The 23,649-nt window shown below is 43.5% G+C and overlaps 3 non-coding genes across 3 annotated transcripts; all 3 read left to right on the forward strand.

Annotated features, from left to right (window-relative positions):
* Positions 1-2,818: 2,818 nt before the first annotated feature.
* TRNAC-GCA (transfer RNA cysteine (anticodon GCA)) lies at positions 2,819-2,890 on the forward strand. The gene has a single exon. It is a non-coding gene; the product is annotated as a tRNA-Cys (tRNA).
* A 1,661-nt stretch (positions 2,891-4,551) lies between these two features.
* Positions 4,552-4,623, forward strand: TRNAC-GCA (transfer RNA cysteine (anticodon GCA)). The gene has a single exon. It is a non-coding gene; the product is annotated as a tRNA-Cys (tRNA).
* A 17,193-nt stretch (positions 4,624-21,816) lies between these two features.
* Positions 21,817-21,888, forward strand: TRNAC-GCA (transfer RNA cysteine (anticodon GCA)). Its single transcript has one exon. It is a non-coding gene; the product is annotated as a tRNA-Cys (tRNA).
* Positions 21,889-23,649: the final 1,761 nt, after the last annotated feature.

Below are 23,649 nucleotides of genomic sequence, written 5' to 3' on the forward strand. Positions count from 1 at the left end.
CACCCCTTCAGTGCTATATCACCTATTTTCAGACCAAGGTTGACCACAGGTAACTGAAACCTTGAAAAGTGAAACTATAGATAAAGGGGGACTAATTTACAGAATAAAGGCTACTCTGGACTCACTCTAACAAAATGTAAAAGCAAGCCTCAAATGGAGTAGGTTGACAGCCAAGTTACTTAATTGCATCCCAAAACAAAATTCAATACTCTTTAAAGGAATACAACTAAATCTAGTATTCAGCACTCTGTAAAGGAATATAACCAAATGTAGCATCCAATTTTACATTCACAACACAAAATTCACAACGTCCCACATACAAACAAAAATACAAAGGAAAATATGAGCCATAATCAGAGGAAAAACAAACGCAGAAAGGAGTGAGATGATGAAGTTAGCAGAAAATCACTTTAAAACAGCTATTATAAATCCTGTAAATGTGCTCAAATATGCAAAGGAAGACAAGGACATAATGAGAAAAGAAATAAAAAATATTAAAAAGGCCCAAATATAACTTCTATAGATAAAAATATAATATCTGAAATGAAAAGTAACTGGATTAGATCTTTTAGAAGGAACGATTTTTAAACTTAAAGACATAGCAATATAAGCTACCAAAATGAAGTACACGGAGGAAGAAGACACAAAAAAATAAGCATAGATTTAGTAAGCTGTGAGACAATATCAAGCAGTTTAATACATATATATTTGGTCAGGCATGGTGGCTCATGCCTGTAATTCCAACACTTTGGGAGGCCAAGGTGGGAGGATTGTTTGAAGCCAGAATTTCAAGACCAGCCTATGTAATAAGCAAAACCCTGTGTCTACAAAAAAAATTTTTAATTAGCCAGGTGTGGTGGTGTGTGCCTATAGTCCCAGCTACTCAGGAGGTTGAGGTGAGAGGATTGCTTGAGCCCAGGAGTTTGAGGCAACAGTGAGCTATGATCATGCCACTGCATTCCAGCATAAGTGATAGAGCAAGACCTGTCTTTAAAAAAAACAAAAAATGTGGTGTGGTGTGGTGTGCGGGTGTGTGTGTGTGTGTGTCTGGTCTCTGAAGAAAAGAACAGAGAGAAATACAGAAAAAAAAATTTAATAAATGGTCCAAAAGTTTTCAAATTTGATGAAAATTAGAAATCCACAGATCACCTCAACAAATCCCAAGCGTGAGTATCATAAAGAAAACAAAACCGGCCAGGCGCGGTGGCTCAAGCCTGTAATCCCAGCACTTTGGGAGGCCGAGATGGGCGGATCACGAGGTCAGGAGATCGAGACCATCCTGGCTAACACGGTGAAACCCCGTCTCTACTAAGAAATACAAAAAATAGCTGGGCGAGGTGGCAGCGCCTGTAGTCCCAGCTACTCGGGAGGCTGAGGCAGGAGAATGGCGTGAACCCGGGAGGCGGAGCTTGCAGTGAGCTGAGATCCGGCCACTGCACTCCAGCCTGGGCTACAGAGCGAGACTCCGTCTCAAAAAAAAAAAACAAAAAACAAAAAAACAAAACCAAAGCACATCATGATAAAGTTGCTGAAAGCTAATGATAAATATTAAAGACAGCCAACACAAAGGAATGAAAGCAGACTTCTTATCAGAAATTATGCAGTCTAGAAAGGGAAAAAGGAACATCTTTTTAAAAATACTACTAATTCTATATTCAATGAGTTCAACACCCAGTGAAAATATCTTTCATCAATGAAGGTAAACATTTTTTCAGGCCAACAAAAACCTGAAAGAATTTGTTACCCATAGTCTTACTTTATAGGAAGTAGACTAGGCTTCTTCAGGGAAAGAGAAAAATGATACCAGATGAAAATCCGGATTTGCACAAAGTAATAAAAAGTGTCAGAAATGGTACATATGTAGAGTAATATAATTTTGTCTCATTTTAAAAACTCTTTAAAGGATAATTAATGTAGCTGGGCACAGTGGCTCACACCTGTAATCCCAGGATTTTGGGAGGTCAAGGCAGGACTATCACTTGAGGCCAGGAGTTCAAGACCAGCCTGGGCAACATAATGAGATCCTGTCTCGTTTTTAAATTAAAAAATTAAAAACAAAAAGAAAAAATAAAAATAAGTAATGCAAAAATAATATAAATGTATTGGGTTTATAATATACATTGAAGTAAAATCTATGACAATAATAACACAACGGACAAAACGAGGGAAATGGAAATCTGTTGTAAGATTCTTACACTATCAGAGAAGTAGTAAAACATTATCTGAAGGTAAAATGTGATAAGTTAAAGATGATACTGCTATCTCTAGAGGAACCCTAAAAAATATAAAACAAAGAGGAATAGCTAATAAGCTTATGGTGGAGACAAAATGAGATCGTACAAAAAAAAAAAAAAAAATGCAGTCCCAATGAAGTCAGGAAAACAAGAAAAAAATCTACTATTTGGAACAAATAAAACCAAATGTGGCTGGGCATACTGGCTCAGCACTTTGGGAGTGTTGCTCAGCACTTTGGGAGGCTGAGGCCACAAGAACAACTGAAGCCAGGAGTTCGAGGCTAGTAGGGGCTCTTTGCATTCCAGAACAATCAGGCCCAGGGCCCAAACCCAGGCCCTCAAGCTACGTCTACATCTGGATTTAACCCCACCACTCTCCTTTTCCCAAAAAGCTAACCCTGCAGCTTAATTGGCTGGGTGCTGGCAGGTGTGGAGGGGGTTGTACAGAAGAGCTGCTCTGTTGTGCATTACATAACTTCACACCTGTTGCTCCTGGGGAGCTACAGGAGACAGGGTGGCCAGAGCATAGCTTGTGAATGACTGTGATTATTAATACATCTTTATTTTAAAAAGATGAGTACCTCGGGGGTATAGCTCAGGGGTAGAGCATTTGACTGCAGATCAAGAGGTCCCTGGTTCAAATCCAGGTGCCCCCTTTGTTATTACCAGTTTTACAGTGGGCAATTATAGAATAACTCCTTGTTACCTGGTGGGCTCTGTCTCCACGAAAAATAATTTTTTAAAAAATTAGCTGGACATGGTGACTCACACCTGTAGTCCTAGCTACTTGGGAGGCTGACACAGCAGAATCACTTAAACAAAGAAATCTATAAGCTATCCATAAGAATGCCACTTTAAATATAACAAGATGAATAGTTTAAGAAAGTGAAAAAGTATATGCCAAACAAACACTAACCAAAAGAAAGATGAAAAGTCTATTTTATAACAGACTAAATAGACCAGAACAAGGAAAATTAATGCATTGAAGAAGAATATTTCATAATGATAAAAAGATCAATTCATCAAGAGAACATAACAGTCTTAAATGTGTATGCATCTATTAACAGAGTTTCAAAATACAAGAGGCAACAACTACTGAGATCAACTGATCAACTTTGGGTAACTGAAGTTGGATCTGAATTTTTACCTCAAAAAATAAATGGATCTTCATGTTGTCTAAGCCAAAAAAAGACAAATGAACAACATAATGAAAAAAAATAGAACATACCTAAATAAAATTTCAGATTATAAGAGAATACTATGGGCCAGGCGCAGTGGCTCACACCTGTAATCTCAGCAGTTTGGGAGGCCAAGGCGGGCGGATCACCTGACGTCAGGAGTTCAAGACCAGCCTGACCAACATGGCAAAACGCTATCTCTACTAAAAATTCAAAAATTAGCCGGGCATGGTGCCTGTAATCCCAGCTACTCAGGGGGCTGAGGCAGAAGAATCGCTTGAACCCGGGAAGTGGAGGTTGCAGTGAGGCAAGATTGCACTCCAGCCTGGGCAACAAGAGCAAAACTCCGTCTAAAGAAAGAAAGAGAGAGAAAGAAAGAGCGAATACTTTGTACAACTTTATTACATTTTCTAAGTGAAAATGAATTCCAAAAATGACCTAAGATGAGGCAGAGCACTTAAATAGACCAATAATGACAGAATTCACTAAAAGATAATTAAGGAGCTCTTCCTCACAAAAGGCACCCCACCCAGAGGCTTACAGGCAAGTTCCTGCTAATCTTTAGTTAAAAATATGTAATTCTGTGTTATATAGAATGTTCCAGCATATAGAACGCTTTACATCTCTCCAAATCATTCTAGGAAATTCACATAATCCTGATATAAAACATAAATTACAAGAGCATATACCACAAAGAAAGCCATAGTCCAATCTCATTTCAGAATAATCTAGACAAAATAGTAGAAAATCTTATCCGATAGTACAATCCCACATAACCAAGAAGGACTTAAAACAGAAATGCACTGATGGCTCAATATTGGAACATCTATTACTATCAAGTAGGGGCTCTTTGCATTCCAGAACAATCAGGCCCAGGGCCCAAACCCAGGCCCTCAAGCTATGTCTACATCTGGATTTAACCCCACCACTCTCCTTTTCCCTAAAAGCTAAGGCTGCAGCTTAATTGGCCAGGTGCGGGCAGGTGTGGAGGGGGTTGTACAGAAGAGCTGCTCTGTTGTGCATTACATAACTCCACACCTGTAGCTACTGGGGAGCTACAGGAGACAGGGTGGCCAGAGTGTAGCTTGTGAATGACTGTGATTATTAATATATCTTTATTTAAAGGAGATGAGTACCTTGGGGGTATAGCTCAGGGGTAGAGCATTTGACTGCAGATCAAGAGGTCCCTGGTTCAAATCCAGGTGCCCCCTTTGTCACCACCATTTTACACTGGGCAATTATAGTATAGCTCCTTGTTATCTGGTAGGCCAACCTCAAGGAACCACCTTTCCCACCAATGGCAAAGACTGAAGTGTTTCTCTTGTGACATTTTCACATATTTCATTTTTACCTCCTCAGCCGTAATTATTTCCTAGAGGGGCAGAGGAAGGCTGCCCTAGGTTTTTTCTGTTTCCCTTGTACCTAATTATTATCATAGAGATTTTATTTGCTTACACCAAGCTTGCTTTAAAAAAAGGATCCAAGGCAACTTACAATGAAAGACACAATAAAACTCTAACTGGTAAAACAAGTATTAAAAGACCGGCGCCAAATGTCTAGGAGAGGTGGTAAATAATTATTCCCAAGAGCCTAGGTTAGGAGAAGCTCTTACTGTGGAATTCAAAACATCTCATAGCTCCCGGTAATCATGCAGAGGGAAAACAGACCAATTCACCAGTGGATAAAAATATTTTATTAGCTCTGAAGAACAGCAAGCATTAATATGATAGGTCTTAATAGATGGAACAGTGGACAGATGATGGTGACTGCCAGGGCAACCATGTGCAGACACACAGGTTGCACATTATATAACTTTACCAATTACACGGTACCCTGGAATGATGCAACACAGGGACCCTGAATATTTGCTGTGTTTTATCCATTTTTTAAAAATTGCAGAAACAGTGCTACGTGTGTGTGTGTATATGTGTGTGTGTGTCTCAAAGGAGGCTACTAGTTAAGTACCCAATATTCATTCTCTTCTCCTCTGTAGTAATAGAACCCATATTTCATACTGAGCAGTATGTTCTCAGCTAAGAGACCACATTCCTGGGCCGTCTTTGGCTAGGGGTGGCATACACACGAGGGATAAGAAACAGTGAAGACTTCTGGGAAAATATAAGAGAAGGACAAACATGTCATGTGCTCCCTTTGCCTTTACTTCTGCTTCCTACTTATAACATAGATGTGATGGTTGGAGCACAAGCTATCAACTTGGACCATGAGTCAACTTTGAGGATGGGATCCACATTTTAAGGAAGGCTGACCAGGGAGACAAAAGGAGCCTGTGTCTCTAAAGACATCCTCGGGTTACCATGCCAGCCCTGGTCTGCTCACCTCCTGATATGGTTTGGCTCTACGCCACCACCCAAATCTCATGTCAAATTGTAATCCCCAATGTTGGAGAAGGGGCCTGCTGGGAAGTGATTGGATCATGGGGGCAGACTTCCCCCTGTTGTTCTCGTGATAGTGAGTGAGATCTCATGAGATCTGGTTGTTTAAAAGTGTGTAGCACTTCTTCCCTCTCTCTTCCTCCTCTTCTGGCAGTGTGAAGATGTGCCTGCTTCCCCCTTCAACTTCTGCCATGATTGTAAGTTTTCTGAGGCCTCCCCAGCCACGTTTCCTGTACAGTCTGTGGAACTGTGAGTCAACTAAACCTCTTTTCTTCATAAATTACCCAGTCTCAGGTATGTCTTTATAGCAGTGTGAAAACAGACCATTACAGTAAATTGGTACCAGAGAAGTAGGGCATTGCCGTAAAGATACCTGAAAATGTGGAGGCGACTTCAGAATTGTGTAATGGGCAGAGGTTGGAACAGTTTGAGGGCTCAGAAGAAGATAGGAAGAAGAGAGAAAGTTTGGAACTTCCTAGAGACTTGTTGAATGGTTGTTTACAAGTATGTAGCACTTCCCTCTTCACCCTCTTCCTTGTTCTCTGGTCATGTGAAGATGTGCCTGCTTCCTCTTCACCTTCTGCCGTGATTGTAAGTTTCCCGAGGCCTCCTCAGCCATAATTTCTATACAACCTGTGGAACTGTGAGGCAATTAAACCTCTTTTCTTCATAAATTACCTGGCCTCAGAGTATGTCTTTATAGCAGTGTGAGAACAGACTAATACACCTCCATACATCCTTTATGAAAAATACATAAATTGCTATCTTGTTGAAACCTCCAGGGACAGAAAAATCCAGATGATTCGGAAAGTTCATCCCCTTTCTCCATCAACAGCCTACCAAGCACCTACCTTCATAGGTCTGAGTTAGTCATGAAAAAGGTTTTTCTACCAAGGCCATTTCCTTGGTAGAAACTCTCATTGTTGACAGTTGACCAGGAAGAAACTCTCATTGTTGACAGTTGACCAGGAAACTTTCATCGTTACAGAGTCAACTAAGTGTTCTCACAGCTTTCTCAGTTTCCCTCTAATGATACTGAGTAATGTAGGAGGAAAGTCCTTCTACTGTTCCGCATCCCATGGTGCACCCAGCTCTGCCTGGCCTGAGTCCACATCTCTACAGGATAAGGAGAGCTCAGGGAACCATACACTTTTGCTGCTCCTCTGCCTACAAGTCCCCCAGGAACTTCTTGTCTGTGTTAGAAATGCAAGGTATGCTGTCATGAGTGAGCCTGTACCCCTTAGCACAGTAGTTACTCTCATTTCCAGTTGGTTACTAGCAGCTGAATGCAGCTCCTAACTGCTGGTGCATGATTCTTCCACTGGTTTGGAAAAGGCAGTTCTACAAAGGGCTTGCACAACTAACTTAACTGAGTGGTAAAGTCATCCCTGGATGCCAGAGGAATTCATGGTTAGCATGTCTTTCAGCTCAGTGCTACTCAGTGTGGTCCATGAACTGAGGCCGGTCCATGAACTGAGGCCAGTCCATGAACTCTTTGTTACGGGTCTGTGATGGGAGAAATTCAGAAATCGAGAGTAAATGCTGAAAAAGTCTATAACAATCTGCCATTGGCCAGCTCTGGTGGTGTGGCAGGTCTCACTGTCTGCAAGTCTGACGGACCAGTGTTGATTCATGACAGATTTTAAGAAAATAAAAATAAAGCTGGATTTTCACCACAGATAGACTGAAAAGCATGGCTTTAATTCACCCCTCCTGGAGATTCATTTCTCAGAACTCTTTAGTGTGGAGCAGCTGGCACTTCAAGATTTCACTCACTGTGTTCATCAGGGCCCTTAAGGACCAGCAACAGAACCTAGACTGAGCAGTAAACGTTTATTAAAAGCCTCTCTCTCACAAGGTAGAGTTGTGGAAAATTAGTCTTCAGTCTAACCTTTCAGAAAAAATGCCCCAAACCACTGCAGAACTGGCCTGCTGAAGAAACAATAATGCAGGTGCCACCTTGCACCAGATGACACAGTCTACATTCCAGACACCACAACTCCTACCACTTCTCTACCAGAAACTCAAGCCCTCAAAACTGGAAGACACCACCACCACCCTTGCAAGCCAAATGGACCCTGCCCCTCCCTCTTCCCTCTTCAGGCCTTAAAGGGTACATCCCATCACTGGAGCCCAGTCCCATTCCATAAGCTCAAAGGGGCCTGGAGAACAAGTTTTCTGGCTTCTATTTTGAGGATGCTGTTCTTGTAAAGAAGACGTTCCCCATATACAGCGAGTGCACTCAAAGATTCTGCACAGTCAGAAAACATGAAAATGTCCCTCACAACCATATCAGATTTTTGAATACAATACAAAAAGAATGTAAAATATCTTGTTAACTTTTTTATTAATTACATGTTGCAATAATAATACTTTAGATATGTGGGTTAAATGGAATATTGCATTAAAATAGATTTCAATAATTTGTTTTTATTTATTAATGTGTTTACTAGAAACTATGAAATTACATATATGGCTCACATTTGCAGCTTGCATTATATTTCTATTGGACAGTGTTGCTCTAGATGAAGTGTGGCCTCAGAATATAAGACCAGGATTGTGTCACCAATCAGTGGGGAAAGGGTGGACTATACAATAAATGGTGCTGGAATAATTGTCTTCTAAACAAAATCACAATGTGATCCCTACCTCACTCCATTAAAAAAAATACAGATGAGGTCAGGTACAGTGGCTCACGCCTGTAATCCAAGCACTTTGGGAGACTGAGGTAAATGGATCACCTGAGGTCAGGAGCTCTAGACCAGCCTGGCCAACATGATGAAACCCCATCTCTACTAAAAATACAAAAAAATTAGCCAGGTGTGGTGGCAGATGCCTGTAATCCCAGCTACTCAGAGACTGAGGCAGGAGAATTGATTGAACCCAGGAGGAGGAAGTTGCAGTGAGCCAGGATTGCACCACTGCACTCCAGCCTGGTCAACAAGAGTGAAACTGCGTCTCAAAAAAAAAAAAAAAAAAAACAGATGAATTAAAGACCTAAATATGAACTCAAACTTCTGATAGAATATACAGAATACACACACACACACACACACACACACACACACGTATACATACATACTGTTAAAGAAAAAGCTATTCAGTGATCTTGTTCAAGCACAGTGAGGAAGCCATTGCAATACGTATAGAGACCACTGCAACCAAGTCTTGCAGTGGGGGAGACAGACTGGGCTCAACTTTGAATACAGCATGAGTAAGTAGGTATTTATAGCCAAGGAGCAGGGTGAGGGGTCAGTGGATGGAAAATTACTAAGAAGTAACATCAGGAGTAAGGGGAATTCTGGACAAACTGGCCTAACAGGATTCTTGCTGAAGACAGGCCAGGGAAATCAGACATCATCACCTGGAAGATGATGGAGGAGGAGGAACTTGACCAGCTATTGAGAGTGCTCAGATATCAAGAGTGTGGGGGGTTCTTGCTAAACTGGCTTAGCAGAACTCTTGACTAAAACTGGACTTTATAAGGAAGTGTACAGATGGGCACAGATTTGGGGTTTGTGTTTAAGATTTATATATCTGATAGTGTAAAATTGGTAAATTGGTACACTCACTATGGAGAAAATTTTGGCAATAAAACAGCAAAATAAATATATAAATCATATAGACCTATAAGAGTATACTTAAAAGTATGCATAAAATTCAGGAATTTCACTTCTTGGTACATCTAAGAAACTCTAGCATAAGTTTATCAGGAGATGTGCACAAATGTTCTTTGCAGTACTATTGTTAATTTGAAAACAAACAAACAAAAAAGAAATGTCCTGAGTATGTCCATTTATAGTGGAATAGATGAATAACACTTTCTGGACTCTTAAAATGTAATTTTTTAAATTATGCAGTTAAAAGAAAATTTAAGCTGAGGGTCCAAGATAAAATAGGTATCAGATACCAAAAGCAGGCATGAGACAGCACCATGTGGAAATTTCAATCATGTCTGATAACCAGATGGCTTCCTACCAGGAGGTAGAAGAGGGTCAGTTTGTTAGAGATTAGAGTGTTGGTGAGGAATACATTTTCCTGCTCTTCTCAAGGGGAAAGAGTTGGGGGGGAGTGTTTTCCCCTAACTCAAGCCTAGTGAAGGAGCTTCAAGGAGTCTCAGCTCACAGAACTTGGTCCACGTGCCCTGGAGTCAGGGTTTGCGATGGAGCAGAGTCCAGCACAAAGGAGGACACAAAACTGAGCAGAGGTGGCTGCCCTGCAGGTGGAGAGTGATGCGGCTCTTGGAAATGGGCCTGCATCACCAGCATGGGCTGGGGACCGAAGGCACAGGAGTGTTTCCTGTAGGCCACACAAGAGAGGGAGCTACTCAGGAGCTATTTAAACTCTGCCCAAAAGGATGAGTTATGGACCCCAACAGAGAGAATCTGTGTGACATGGAACCCAGAAAGCCAGAGGTGCAGGTAGAAATGTCAGTCCAAGAGAGATGTGCTGCCAGGTCATAAAAGCAGTCAGATGTTCCCAATGGAGCCCTCTGAAGAATCCCATGGAAATGACCAGGGAGTCATTTGAAACACTTGCCAAGCCCAGCAAAAACAAAGCTATCTTATTACAGTGCCAGTCAAGTAAGAACTTTCTCGTTCTCCTTTTCCTCTCCTCCCCACTTCCCCCTCTCCCCACCCTAGATGCTAGGGATGAATGCTAGATAGGAACAGGGAGAGGAAGGACCATGACTCAACTCTTCCACTTCTAGTGGAAGATAGACGCTCCAATCGATTTCAGAGTATCAGTTATTCCACAGGACTGAACATTTTAATGACTGAGTTAAGACTGCAGCCATGGGACTTTTTGCTACATAAGAGTGATCATTAAAGTGTCTTTGACAAGAAAACGCCATTTCACTGAGAAAGTTTAAAAGCAGCAGTGAGGAACAAAAATGAAGTTGCTTTTATTATCACCTCATGAGTGCTCCACGTTCAACAGCTGCAAAAGTGACCAGATAGCTCTCAAAAAGACGGTGTCATGTGCAAATAATTTAAGATACAGAACTATATGTTTAGCATTATCCCATTTGGGTTGTTTAAACATACACAGAAAATATGGAATATTGTTTCTGTATACCCATATATAAATGTAAAAATATTTTTAAATGGGACTTGTATCGAGAATATATAAAGTTGTCAAAATTTAACAAAAAAGTCCATTTCAAAAATGGGCAAAATATTTCAAAGACATTTCGCTGAAGAGGATGTTCAGTTGGCAAATAAGCACATGAAAAGATGTCAACATCACTGGCCATTAGGAAAATGCTAATAAAGCTACAGTGGGATATCACTACTCACCTATTAGCATAACTAAAATAGAAAAGTGATATTATCAAATGCTGTTGAGGACGCAGAAAAACTGGATTACTCATACATTACTAGTAGGAATGTAAAATGGTACTGCCGCTCTACAAAACAGTTTGGCAGGTTCTGACCAAGCCAAACATATGCTTACTGTAGGACCCAATAATTGCAGTCTTGGGCATTATGCCTAAGAAGCACAAATTTTTTTTCTCAGAAAAATCTGTACCCAAGTATTCACAGAAGTTTTATTCATCATGGCCAAAAGCTGGAAACAACCCAAACATCCTTCAATAGATGAATGAAGTTTAGCAAACAATTGTTTATCTATATGATGAAACACTACTCAGCCATAAAAAGGAGTAGACCATTGATACACACAACAACTTGGATAGATCTCTAGGGATTTATGCTGAGTAGAAAAAAAGCCAATCTCAGAAGGTTACATATTGTATGCCATGACGGACCCTTGTGAGAAAACTGTTCTATAGGTTGACTGTGGTGGTGGCCACACAAGTCTACACCGGTTATAACATTGCAAAGAACTAAACACACACACACAGGTGCATGTAAACCTAATGACATGTGAATAAGATTGGTGGGGCTTGTATCAATGTCAGTTTCCTGGTGGTGCTATTGTACACTAGTTATTCAAAATTATATTATTGGAGAAAATTAGCTGAAAAGCACACAGGATCCCTCTATTTCTTACAACTACATGGGAATCTTCAGTTATCTCAAAAAGTTAAAAAAAAAGAGTGGAAAGTGGAAGGATGCAGCCTAAATTCATGATAATAGTTGTCTTTAGGGAGGGGAGAAATGGGAGTGGACTGGGGAAGGAGAATGTTGCAGAGGATGTGGCTGTGTTGGTGATGTTTCACTACCTCAAAATCATGAGCCAATTCTAACATGATAGCAGTTACCACTTCTGGGTGTTAAGTATATTGGTGATTCTTAAATTATTCTATGTAGTTTTCCATAAAATAAAAAATATTTTTGAAAGGTGAGGGAGTAGCTTTGGTAGCCTGATGGATATCCAGGTGGGAAGCACAGACACACAGAAGGGCCAGCGAGCAGATACACTGCGGGTGGGGCAGACACTCTGCAGGTGGGCCTGCCTCAGGGAAAGTTGCCCATTCAGGGCCTGGGATTGACCTGCAGAGGAGGGGTCTCTGGTCCCAACACAGAAGCCCTTGTTGGTTCAAGCTTTGTTTCTGGGGAACCTAGACTTAGTGTCCAGCCCCAGCAACTCCAGCTGGGCTAACCTCCTCAGTTGGGGCCCTGGGACAGGTAGAACTGTTACCCTGCCCTAGGATGAGGACTGAAATTCTCTGTTAGTATGTCTCCTGTGCCAGTTATCAAAATAATGTCTCTTGACTCCAAATGCATCCCTCATTGCCTGCTCTGTGACAATGGAGTGGTACCCTGTAACTATTTCTCCCTAGTCAATGGCACAATGTTATGCTTTGTCAGTAGAAGGCGCAAGAGGGATGCTGGGGAAGGAGAGGGTTTGTATTCCTGGTTGTGGTGCACTCTGCCTGGCGGCTCCTACAGTGTGTGCACTGTCTGTAGCTCTGGGCTCCCACAGTACACTGAGCCAGCAGCATCTGACTGCTTTCTCTGGAGCATTGCTGCATGGCACCTCCTTGTGAATGACTTCCTCAGCACCTTCAGGCAGCTTTGCAGCGAGTTCTGAGGGCAGAACTTTCTCATGGTTGGTTTCCCCAAGAACTCCAGAAAGCAGTTTCCCAGTGACTGCTGCAGGTGCACATTTCCCCATGGATCGTTGCCCCCAGCACCCTAAGGGGTGGATTCCCCTTGAACCCTGCTGTGTCATCTGAGTGAATTTCTCCACACAGTAAGCCACAACCACAGCCTTTTCAATAGAGCTTAAATCTTAGCCTGCAGTGGAGGTGGGGTTTTTCCAGATCTGTTCCTTGTTTGGGTGCCCTTTCTCAGCCCTGGGGTAGGGTTTACTCCCTATATCTGCTCTTCCTATATTCTTTAGAGTTCTCTTTGCCCCTTACTAATCAATGTCCCTCATTATTCCAATCCTCCACTAGAGTTACTATTTCTGTATACTTTTTCCTATTTAAGTTACCATGTGGTTTCTGTCTTCCTATTGGATCCTGATTGGTACAGAATTGATACCAGAAGTGAGGTGGTAACAATCAGTAGATAGTTTCACACCATGGGTTTGGGAAATTGGTTTGTTTGTATTCTTGGCTTGAGTGCAATGTGGAGCCCCTTGCCAATGAGAAATAATGGGATGCTAGTAGTCCATGGCATACATTGGCATCACAACCAATCAAGCTATCACTGTGGTTGATGGTGCTAAGTGTTAAATGAAGCAGATGTCTTGGGAGCCCAACTGGCTACTGTTTCAATGATGGCTGTAAGACCTATAATATGGGATTGATTCTTCTGAGTTCACTTGACCTCTTTCAGGAGGAAAATGACAAGCTTGGATCTTTGGAACCCTATAGACATAAGCTTAAGCTTGTTGTTCACAGGCAAAAGGCAGGAGGATGTAAACAGAATAGAGGAATTTCAGACCTAGTGGCTGTTTGAGGTCTCTCTCTCTCAAGGAAGGCTTAAATCCTCTTACAATTGAGTCAGGCACATCCAGGATAATCTCCCTTTAGATTAATTTATAGTTGGCTGATTAGGTTTATTCCATTTGCAAAATCCCTTCATCTTTGCCAGATAAGTAACATAATTGCTGAAACAACATCTCATCACCTTTGCTATATTTATTTATTTTATTTTATTTGTTTATTTTTTATTTTTTTTGAGATGGAGTTTCGCTCCTGTTGCCCAGGCTGAAGTGCGATGGCGCAATCTCGGCTCACTGAAACCTCCGCCTCCCAGATTCAAGCTATTCTCCTGCCTCAGCCTTCCTGAGTAGCTGGGATTGCAGGCAAGTGCTACCATGCCCAGCTAGTTTTGTATTTTTAGTAGAGACGGGGTTTCTCCATGTTGGTCAGGCTGGTCTCCAACTCCTGACCTCAGATAATCTACCTGCCTCGGCCTCCCAAAGAGCTGGGATTACAGGCATGAGACACCGCGCCCAGCCTGCTATATGTTGTTGATTAGAAAAAAGTTACACATCCAATCCACACTCATGGGGAAGCAACTACACAAACGTATGGATATTAGGGTACAGGAATCATGTGGGCCGTCTTACAGTTCTAGCTACCACATCTTCCACTACAACATACCAAGGAAGCTCTGGCATTTCAAGTTCATTTGGTGTAGGCTACCTTTGGACCTGTTTTTCATTCAGCCACACTAGCACAATGTGGATATAGTCTGCATTTGACTGCAAATTAAAGAGGTCTCTGGTTCAAATCCAGATGTCCCCTTTGAAGGTATCCTTTCAGAGTCATTCCCAGTCCCTGGAGCTAACACACTAAATCTGGAAAATCTCAGCTCAGTGGGCCTATTTAAATATATTCAGCCTGATACAACTTTATATTCCTTCTACTTTGAGCTGACTTTGGTAGTTTTAAAGTATGTTGACATTTCTCCCTTGGAGATGTGAAGCTCAATTATCTTCCATGTGCTTAGTAAGACACTAAGTTTAGTGTTACTGAGTTTAGTAACACACTTGTAATGAATAGAATGTGGTGGAAATGACAATGTATCACTTCTGAAATAAAGTCATAAAATACACTGTGGCTCTACCTTTCTCTCTCTTGGATAACAAACTCGGGGAAGCCAGTTGTCATGTCACAAGGACACATCAAACAGCCCTGTAAGAGGCTCACATGGCAAGGAATTGAGGCCTCCTGCCAATATCCGTTAAGGAACTGAGTCCTCTTTTTTTTTTTTTTTTTTTTTGAGACGGAGTCTCGCGCTGTCGCCCAGGCTGGAGTGCAGTGGCCGGATCTCAGCTCACTGCAAGCTCCGCCTCCTGGGTTTGCGCCATTCTCCTGCCTCAGCCTCCCGAGTAGCTGGGACTACAGGCGCCCGCCACTTTGCCCGGCTATTTTTTGTATTTTTTAGTAGAGACGGGGTTTCACTGTGTTAGCCAGGATGGTCTCGATCTCCTGACCTCATGATCTGCCCGTCTCGGCCTCCCAAAGTGCTGGGATTACAGGCTTGAGCCACCGCACCCGGCATGGAACTGAGTCCTCTTTCTAATAGCCATGTGAGTGAGTCAGCTTAGAGTGGTTCCTCTAGCCCCAGTCAAACTTTCAGATGACTGCAGCCCCAGCTGACATCTTATCTGCAATCTAATAGGAGACCCTGAATCAGAGCCACACAGCTCAGTCGTTCCCAGATTTCTGAACCTTCAAGACTGCATGATATAAAACAATAAATTTTTTTTGTTTTAAGCTGCTAAGTTTGGGGTTATTTTGTTATGCAGCAATATATAAGTATAGGCGTACCTCAGAGATACTGCAGGTTCAGTTCCAGACTACCACAATAAAGTGAATATTGCAATAGAGTGAGTCACATGGAATTTCTTATTACCTAGTGCATACAAAAGTTATGTTTATACTGTAGTCTATTAAGTATGCAATAACAATATGTTTAAAAAAGCAATGTACATACCTTAATTTAAAAGTACTTTATTGTTAAAAATGCTAATGATCATCTGAGCTTTCAGTTGTAATCTTTTTTACTGGTGGAGGGTCTTGCCTTGATATTGATGGCTGCTGACTGATCAACATGATGGTTGCTGAAGTTTGGAGTGGCCATGACAATTTCTTAAAATAAAACAATGAAGTTTGCCACATCAATTTCCTCTTCCTTTTGTGAAAGATTCCTCTGTAACATGTGATGCTGTTTGATAGAGTTTGACCAATGGTAGAACTTCTTTCAAAATTTGAATCAATTCTCTCAAGCCTTGCTGCTGCTTTATCAACTAAGTTTGAGAAATATTCTATATCTGTTGTTGTCATTTCAACAGTGTTCATAGCATTGTCACCAGGAGCAGATTCCATCTCAAGCAATCACTTTCTTTGCTCATCCGTAAGAAGCAACTTTTCATCTATTCAAGTTTGATCATGAGATTGTAGCAATTCAGTCACATCTTCAGGGTCCCCTCCTAATTCTAGTTCTCCTGCTATTTCTACCACATCTGTAGTGACTTCCTTTACTGAAGTCTTGAGCCCCTAAAAGTCATCCATGAGGGTTGGAATCAAATTCCAAACTATTGTTATTGTTGCCATTTTTACCTCCTCCCAAGAATCATGAATGGTCTTAATGGCACCTAAAATGAATCCTTTCCAGAAGGTTTCCAATTTAGTTTGTCCAGATCTATCAGAGGGACCACATTATTTATCACAGCTATAGTCTTATAAAATGTGTTTCTTAAATAATAAGACTTCAAAGTCAAAATTATTTCTTGATCCGTGGGCTGCAGAATGGATGTTGTCTTTGCATGCATGAAAATAACATTCATCTTCTTGTTCGTCTCCATCAGAGCTCATGGGTAACCAGACACATTGTCAATAAGCAGTAATATTTTAAAAAGAATCTATCTGAGCAGTAGGTCTCACAGTGGGCTTTAAATATTCAATAAGCCATACTGTAAACAGATGTACTCTTATCTAGGCTTTGTTATTCAATTTCTAGAGCACAGGCAGAGTATATTTAGCATAATTCTTAAGAGCTCTAGGATTTTCAGAATGGTAAATGAGCATTGGCTTCAACTTAAATCACCAACTGTATCAGCCCCTAACAAGAGAGTCAGGTTGTCATTTGAAGCTTTTAAGCCAGGCATTGACTTCTCCTCTCTAGCTATGAAAGTCCTAGATAGCATCTTCTTCTAATAAAAGAATGTTTCATCTACATTGAAAATCTGTTGTTTATATAGCCATCTTCATCAGTGATCTCAGTTAGATCTTCTGGATAACTTGCTGCAGCTTCTCCATCAGCACTTGCTGCTTCACTTTGTCTTCCTATGTTCCTTAAACCTCATGAACAAACTTGCACTAGCCTCAAGCTTTTCTTCTGAAGCTTCCTCACTGCTCTCAGCCTTCATAGAATTGAAGAGAGTTAGGGCGTTGCTCTGGATTAAACTTTGGCTTAAGAGGATCTTATGGCTGGTTTGATCTTCTATCCAGACCACTCAAACTTTCTCCATATCAGCAATATGGCTGTTTTGCTTTCTTAACATTTGTGTGTTCACTCAAGTATCACTTTTAATTTCCTTCAAGAACTTTTCCTTTGCATTCACAACTTCGCTAACTGGTGCAAGAGGCCTAGCTTCTGCTATTCCTTGCTGCCTATGTGTAAGTAATAAACCTATTTTATGGAGCTCATGTGTGTGGGAGTGTTCTGTGTCATTGGAGTTGGGCAAGTAGAGTGATGGCAGCGGCAAGCCATGCAGAGTGGCCACTTGCATCATGCTGGCTGCAGTGGGGAGGTGTAGGCAGTGGTGGCAGGAGGCTGCGGGAGCAGCAGTGGTGGCGGTGGGACCCCTGTACCCTGTGTTCCTGAGGCAGCCGACTGTACCACCCCCGTCCCCATATGGCCGGGAAAGACCTGCTCCCAGGCCCAGAGCCTCCACTGTAGCCTCAACCTCACTCTCTGCTGCATCTTGGGAGCCTGCAAACACCCAGCCAAAGGTGCAGCCAGGACTCATGGGACCAGCCTCAAAAGCATGGAGTTTATTCATGTGAGGTTGGCCGTGGCTGCCGTGTCACCGGCACCTCATCTATCATCACTGCAGGGAAAACGCAGAGAGGGGAAAACGCAGAGAGGAGGTGAGCAGTCCCCAAAGCCCACCCCTGGGAGCCCCCCAACAGCCTGCTGCCCTGGGAGCTGCCACAATGGGGCCAGGCTGAGTCACCCATCAGCAGGAGAGTAGTGCAACCAGGAACAGAGGGGTGGGCAGAGACGGTCCCTGAGGTGGAGTGGGGCCTGGGGTGGTGCTGCACTCCACAGAGCTGGCAGGAGCTCCCCAGGGGCAAATGCAGCCACCCAAGCCATGGCTGCAGAACTGGGCATCCCTAAGCTCTTGAGGGCCAGAAGCAGGCAACAGTCCCACCCTCCTGGGCACAGCTGCAGCCGCCCAAGCTGCAGCTGCAGACCAAGGCATCTCTGCACTCTCAGAGACCCAGGAAGGACCCCCCATCTCCTGTGGGCTTGGAAGTGTCTGATCCCATGGTCTGGCTTCTCTCCACTTTCAACAGCCACTCCAATCACACAGCAAAGTTGAGGTCCAGCCCAAGCACTGTCATAACCTGGCTGGGTATGTGCACACTCAGGACAGTGGTGACACACCAGCCCCCTGCCCACTTGGCCCCTTCTGGACTTTGGGCACCAACAAGCACTGGAAGGAGGTTGAGGGGGAGCTGAGGGCAGCTCGGAGCTGGCCTGCAGGTGCCCTTCAGCATAAACAGCCTGGGCACCACAAACAGTGGCAAGAGGCAGACAGGCTCCTGGGCAGAAAGGGGCAGGTCCCCAGTGAAGTCCCACCTTCAAGCTGGGGAGGGCCTGAAGCCTGGGACCAAGCTGCCAGTCCCACGGACCACAGTGGGTACTTCTGGTGCTTTTTCTGGGCCTGCCCATGGCCACCCATGGACCCATCAGCATGTACTTTCTCCCCTCTAAGGCCCATAAAAAGCCCTGGACTCAGCCAGACCAGAAGAGATGATGGGACAACCAGCTGGACTACCCTGGGACAACCAGAAAGGAGCTACCCTCTCCACTGAGAGCTCAAGAGATGATGGGACAACCTGCCGGCAGAGAGGAGCTAACGTCTCTGCTGAAAGCTGAACACTCATCCGGACACCGTGGCTATGGAGAGGAGCTACCAATTCTAGGTCTCCTCTGAGCCATTCTATTGTTCAATGAAGCTCCTCTTCGTCTTGCTCACCCTCCACTTGTCTGTGTATCTCATTCTTCCTGGACGCAGGACAAGAGCTCACTACCCACCAAATGGGGGTGCTGAAAGAGCTGTAACACAAGCAGGGCTGAAACATGCCCCTTGCTCACCACGTTGTGGGTGACAAGAAGAAGAGAAGAGAGAAGGAGAGAAGAGCTGTAGCCTCAGACCTAGGAGCTCCCTGAGCCAGGGCTGTGACACCCTCTTTAGGGCTCTGTGGTTCCTGGCATCTCCAAGCTTCCAGGCACCACTGCATTTTCTGGTGTGAGCTGTGGAAGCTGCTTATGGTATGCCTGGTCCAGCTGCAGCCTTGCAGGGAGCTGGCATCCATGCCAGTGCTGTGAACTGTCCGCCCCACCACAGCCTGTGTGTCTAGCTGTGGACAGTGGCCAGACCCCACTCTCACTCACAGACCCCTTGCCACTTCGTGCCTGGCTTGCCCTTGGCAAGTATGGGATCCAGGCCAGTAGTGTGAGCTGGGTGCAGCTTAACAGGCTGAGTGGGTAGAACAAGCCCAGAAGGCTAGAGCAAAACTCAGGCAAAGGCACCACTGGCCACAGAGGTTTCTGGCTGGCAAAACGACACCCCAAGGATTCTGTAACAGTGCAGCCTGCGACGCAGTGGGCTGAAGTGGTAACCAGTGCACAGTGAACCTGCTTTGTAAGGGGCACGATATATGAGGCAAAAAAACTAAAATATTGTTTTAAAGTTCAACTGCCTTAAACAAATGTGGAATTTGAAGGAGAATTCAGGGAGGTCGTCTTGGTCCCACACTGGGGGTTATTAGAAAGTGATCTCAACTGAAAAGCTGGCAAAGAAAGTTCGAATCCTTGCTCAGTAAGCAGCGCCTTCCCTCTGGGCTTCGCCGTCTGCCTGTATACCAAGCCAGGCACAGACTTTGTGGTCTCACACAGACCCTCCAGCAGGCCTCCAAGCTGATGGCAAGACATGATGGTTTCTTTTTGGAAAAGGAAAATAGTTATGGCATAAGGAGATCCACTGACAGTTGAACAGGACCAGCCACTCTCTGTTGAGTCAGAATGAGCACCTGTACATATGTGTGGAACTATAAGAAAGTACAAATTACATACTTATTCTCAATTATAGCTCAGTGGTAGGGCATTTGACTGCAGATCAAGAGGTCCCTGGATCAACGCCAGGTGTCCCCTTTAAAGAATTCATTTTCCTCCTTGAGCCGAACTGACAAAATAGAGTTTTACTTGAGTAGAGACCATAGTCTAGTCCCCTCACAGAAGGAAGCTGATGAGCTTATGAAACAGTGGCTTTATGACCCTCTTCCTACGGCCATCCCCTACAATTCAGGATCCAACCAGGTGCTCAGCACTGCCTTAAAGACCAAGGACAAAACCAAGTGCATCCCAATACCCTCCTTGAAGGTATATTTCCTGGTGCCCCACAGGTAGCTATTTCTGTATCATTCAGGGTCCAGTTCTGAGACAAAAACTGCACCAATTATATTAGCAGAGAGAATTCAACATAATTGTGGAGGAATGTTTAAGTTTTTTAGGGTTGTCCTAACAAAGCACCACGAAATGTGTGCCTTACAACAACAGAAATATCTCAGAATTTCTGGAAGTCCACATTCAAGGTGTCGGCAGGGCCGTCCTGTCTTTGAAAGTTTAAGGGGACAATCCTCCCTGGCCCCTTCCTAGCCTCTGGTGCTCGTTGGCAATTCCTGGCACTTTATGGCTTGTAGATGTGTCACCCCCAGCTCTGCCTTCTTCACATAACCATCTTCTCATAAGGACACGAGTCATATTGGACTAAGGGTTCACCCTACTCCAGTATTACCTCATCTTAACTAATTACATCAGTAGTGACCCTATTTCCAAATAAAGTCACATTCTGGGGTCCTGGGAGTTGGAACTTCAACATGTCCTTTTGGAGGATAACAGGAATTAGGGAATTGACAGGACAGAGTGGAAGACTAAGTATCACAGAGTTAGTACCTTCAAGAAGCCGCTGCCATCCTGGAGCAAGGAACAAATAGAAGAGGTTGAAATTGTTAAAATCTTAGAGGCTTGAGGAATATCTGTGGATCAGGGACCCAGACCCCTGGGGGGGTGTTCATGTCTGCAGAGGCCTGGTGATGCTGCTCTTGTGAGACTAAGCTGCAGGCCACAGTCATGGTTGTTTCTGGGATGAACTGTCACTGCTACTACCAGGTGACACTGACAGGAACCCAACGCAGTCAGGAAGGAGCTTCTCCCTGCTCCGACCTTTAGTCCCTCTAGAGCCCTACTGGCAGGACGGCCAGGAAGCTGGCTGCTAAAGGAGGAGTGTGGTTTGCGGAGCCCCTGACCCAGCATCACAGAACAGAGCACAGAAGGGCGTACTTGGAACTCAGAAAATCATTTCTTCAATCATTTCTTCAGAGGGCACATCTTAGCAGATGAAAGTGTTGACTTTATGGAGATTTGGGGCAACAGAAGAGGTGGTAGCCTGCATCCCAGAGCATGGCTTTGTGAAGAGAGCTATCATCCAGTATCCAGAAAAATGTGGGTTCTATCTTTGAAGTGTTGCAGGTTTGGCCAAACCATTGGGCGTTTTGAGTCTCTGTTCGCAGGCGCTCGGCCCAAAACCCACAATATAGGTGTCACTAGAGAGCCTTCCAGCTGTCGGGGGACTGCTCCCCAGATCCCTGCACTTACCCAGGAACTGAGAGCACAGAGGTGGCAGAGCTGTGGGAGAAGGAACTGGTTGCTTCCTCTAAGACAGGGTGTTGAGTTGGCAGCAAGTCAAGCCTTGTAACTCAGAAACCTATCCTGAAGTGGAATCTAGGACAGCAGGTCTGGGTGTGGCTGCACAGGGAAAGGTTGTTAATTGGACTCCACTAGCACAACTGGGGGTATAGCTCAGGGGTAGAGCATTTGACTGCAGATCAAGAGGTCCCCAGTTCAAATCTGGGTGCCCCCTAGTATTTTAAACATGAAAGGTGGTAAAGGAGTTCTAGTTTATTTTCCCATTGCGGAGCCCAGTTTCTGAGTCTCCCTGCAAAAGCTGAAGAATCAGAGGACACCCTTCCCCACTGAGCTGTTGTGTTTCTCTCAGCTCCCACTCCTCTGATCATCCCAATACCCCCTCACCTGGTCCTTGGGCTTTGCAATATATACTTTGATCCTCTGGCTATGGGTGAGAATTAGGTCCTTTACAGGGGAGCTAGCGAGAAATATGAGATCACCCACTGCTGGCGAGAAGATAGTGTGGTAACACATTCAATGAGAGGAAATAACAGTCAGGTCAGAATTCTGTTCCCTGATAAACTATTCTTCAAGAATAAACAATTGCTGAGAAAGATTACCATCAACAGATCCTTACTAAAGAAAATTCCAGGCCAGGCGCAGTGGCTCACGCCTGTAATCCTACACTTTGGGAGGCCAAGGCAAGTGGATTACAAGGTCAGGAGTTCAAGACCAGCCTGGCCAGAAGGCGAAACCCTGTCTCTACTAAAAGTACAAAAATTAGCCAGGCGTGGTGGCAGGATCCTGTAATCCCAGCCACTCAGGAGGCTGAGGCAGGAGAATTGCTTGAACCAGGGAGGCAGAGGTTGCAGTGAGCCGAGATCGCGCCACTGCACTCCAACCTCGGCAACAGGGCGAGACTCCATCTCAAAAAAAAAGAAAGAAAAGAAAAGAAAATTCCAAAATATGTACTTTAGAGAAAAGTAAAATGAGCCCAGATAGGAGGACTGAGATATGAAACGAATGTTAAACAGAGAAATTGATAGATACATAAGTAAATCTAAATTTCATTGACCATATAACATCACATTGATGTCTAACTTACAGGTTTTTAAAAATATAAAACTAAAATACTGGTAACAATATCATATAAGGAAAGAGCTGATCCAAGTTTAAGTATTATAATATCTTTATGTAACTTGGGAGGAGGACAAAGATGATTAACTATAGACTTTTTAAATGTGCTTGCAGAAATTCCTAGTGTGTCATTTTGTAAAGTTGTGGTTTTTGCCATGCAAAGGGAGGTAAGGGGAGGGAGGGCACATGCTTGAAGAGAAAATAAATGAAGTGGAAAAAAAATTGTAGTTAATCCAAAAGAAGGCTGCAAATAAAAAATAAAAGAAAAATGGGACAAGTGGAAAGCAGTCAGTTGGACTAAATCCTGATAAACTGTACTGGGCAAATGCTGTATTCATTTCCCAGGGCTGCTGTGACAAAATCACACACACTGAGTTGTTGAAAACAACAGAACTGTATTTTCTCACAGTTCTGGAGGCCAAGAATCTGAAATCAAGTTGTCGGCAAGGCCACGGTCTCTCTGAAGACTCTAAGGGAGAATGTGTTCCAGGTCTTTTTCTCAGCTCCCGGTGTTGCTGGCAATCCTTGCTGTTCTTTGGCTGTAGATGCGTCACTCTAGTCTCTGCCTCTGTTCCCATGTGACATTCTTGTGTCTGTGTCTTCACATGGCTTTCTCCTCTCTGTGTGTCCATCTCTGCCTCTTCTCCTCTTCTTATAAGAACATCAGCAATATTGGATTAAGGTCCACCCTAATGACCTCTTCTTAATTTGATTACATTTGCAAAGACCTTATTTCCAAATAAATCACACTCACAAGTATGTAATGTGAGGAGAAGACAGGACTTCAACACATCCATTGCAGGGACACTATTCAACCCATAACAAATGGTACTCCCCGAAAATTCACATCCACCATGAA

The sequence above is a fragment of the Macaca nemestrina genome, chromosome 4 (assembly GCF_043159975.1).
Source record: "Macaca nemestrina isolate mMacNem1 chromosome 4, mMacNem.hap1, whole genome shotgun sequence".
Lineage (NCBI taxonomy): Eukaryota > Metazoa > Chordata > Mammalia > Primates > Cercopithecidae > Macaca > Macaca nemestrina.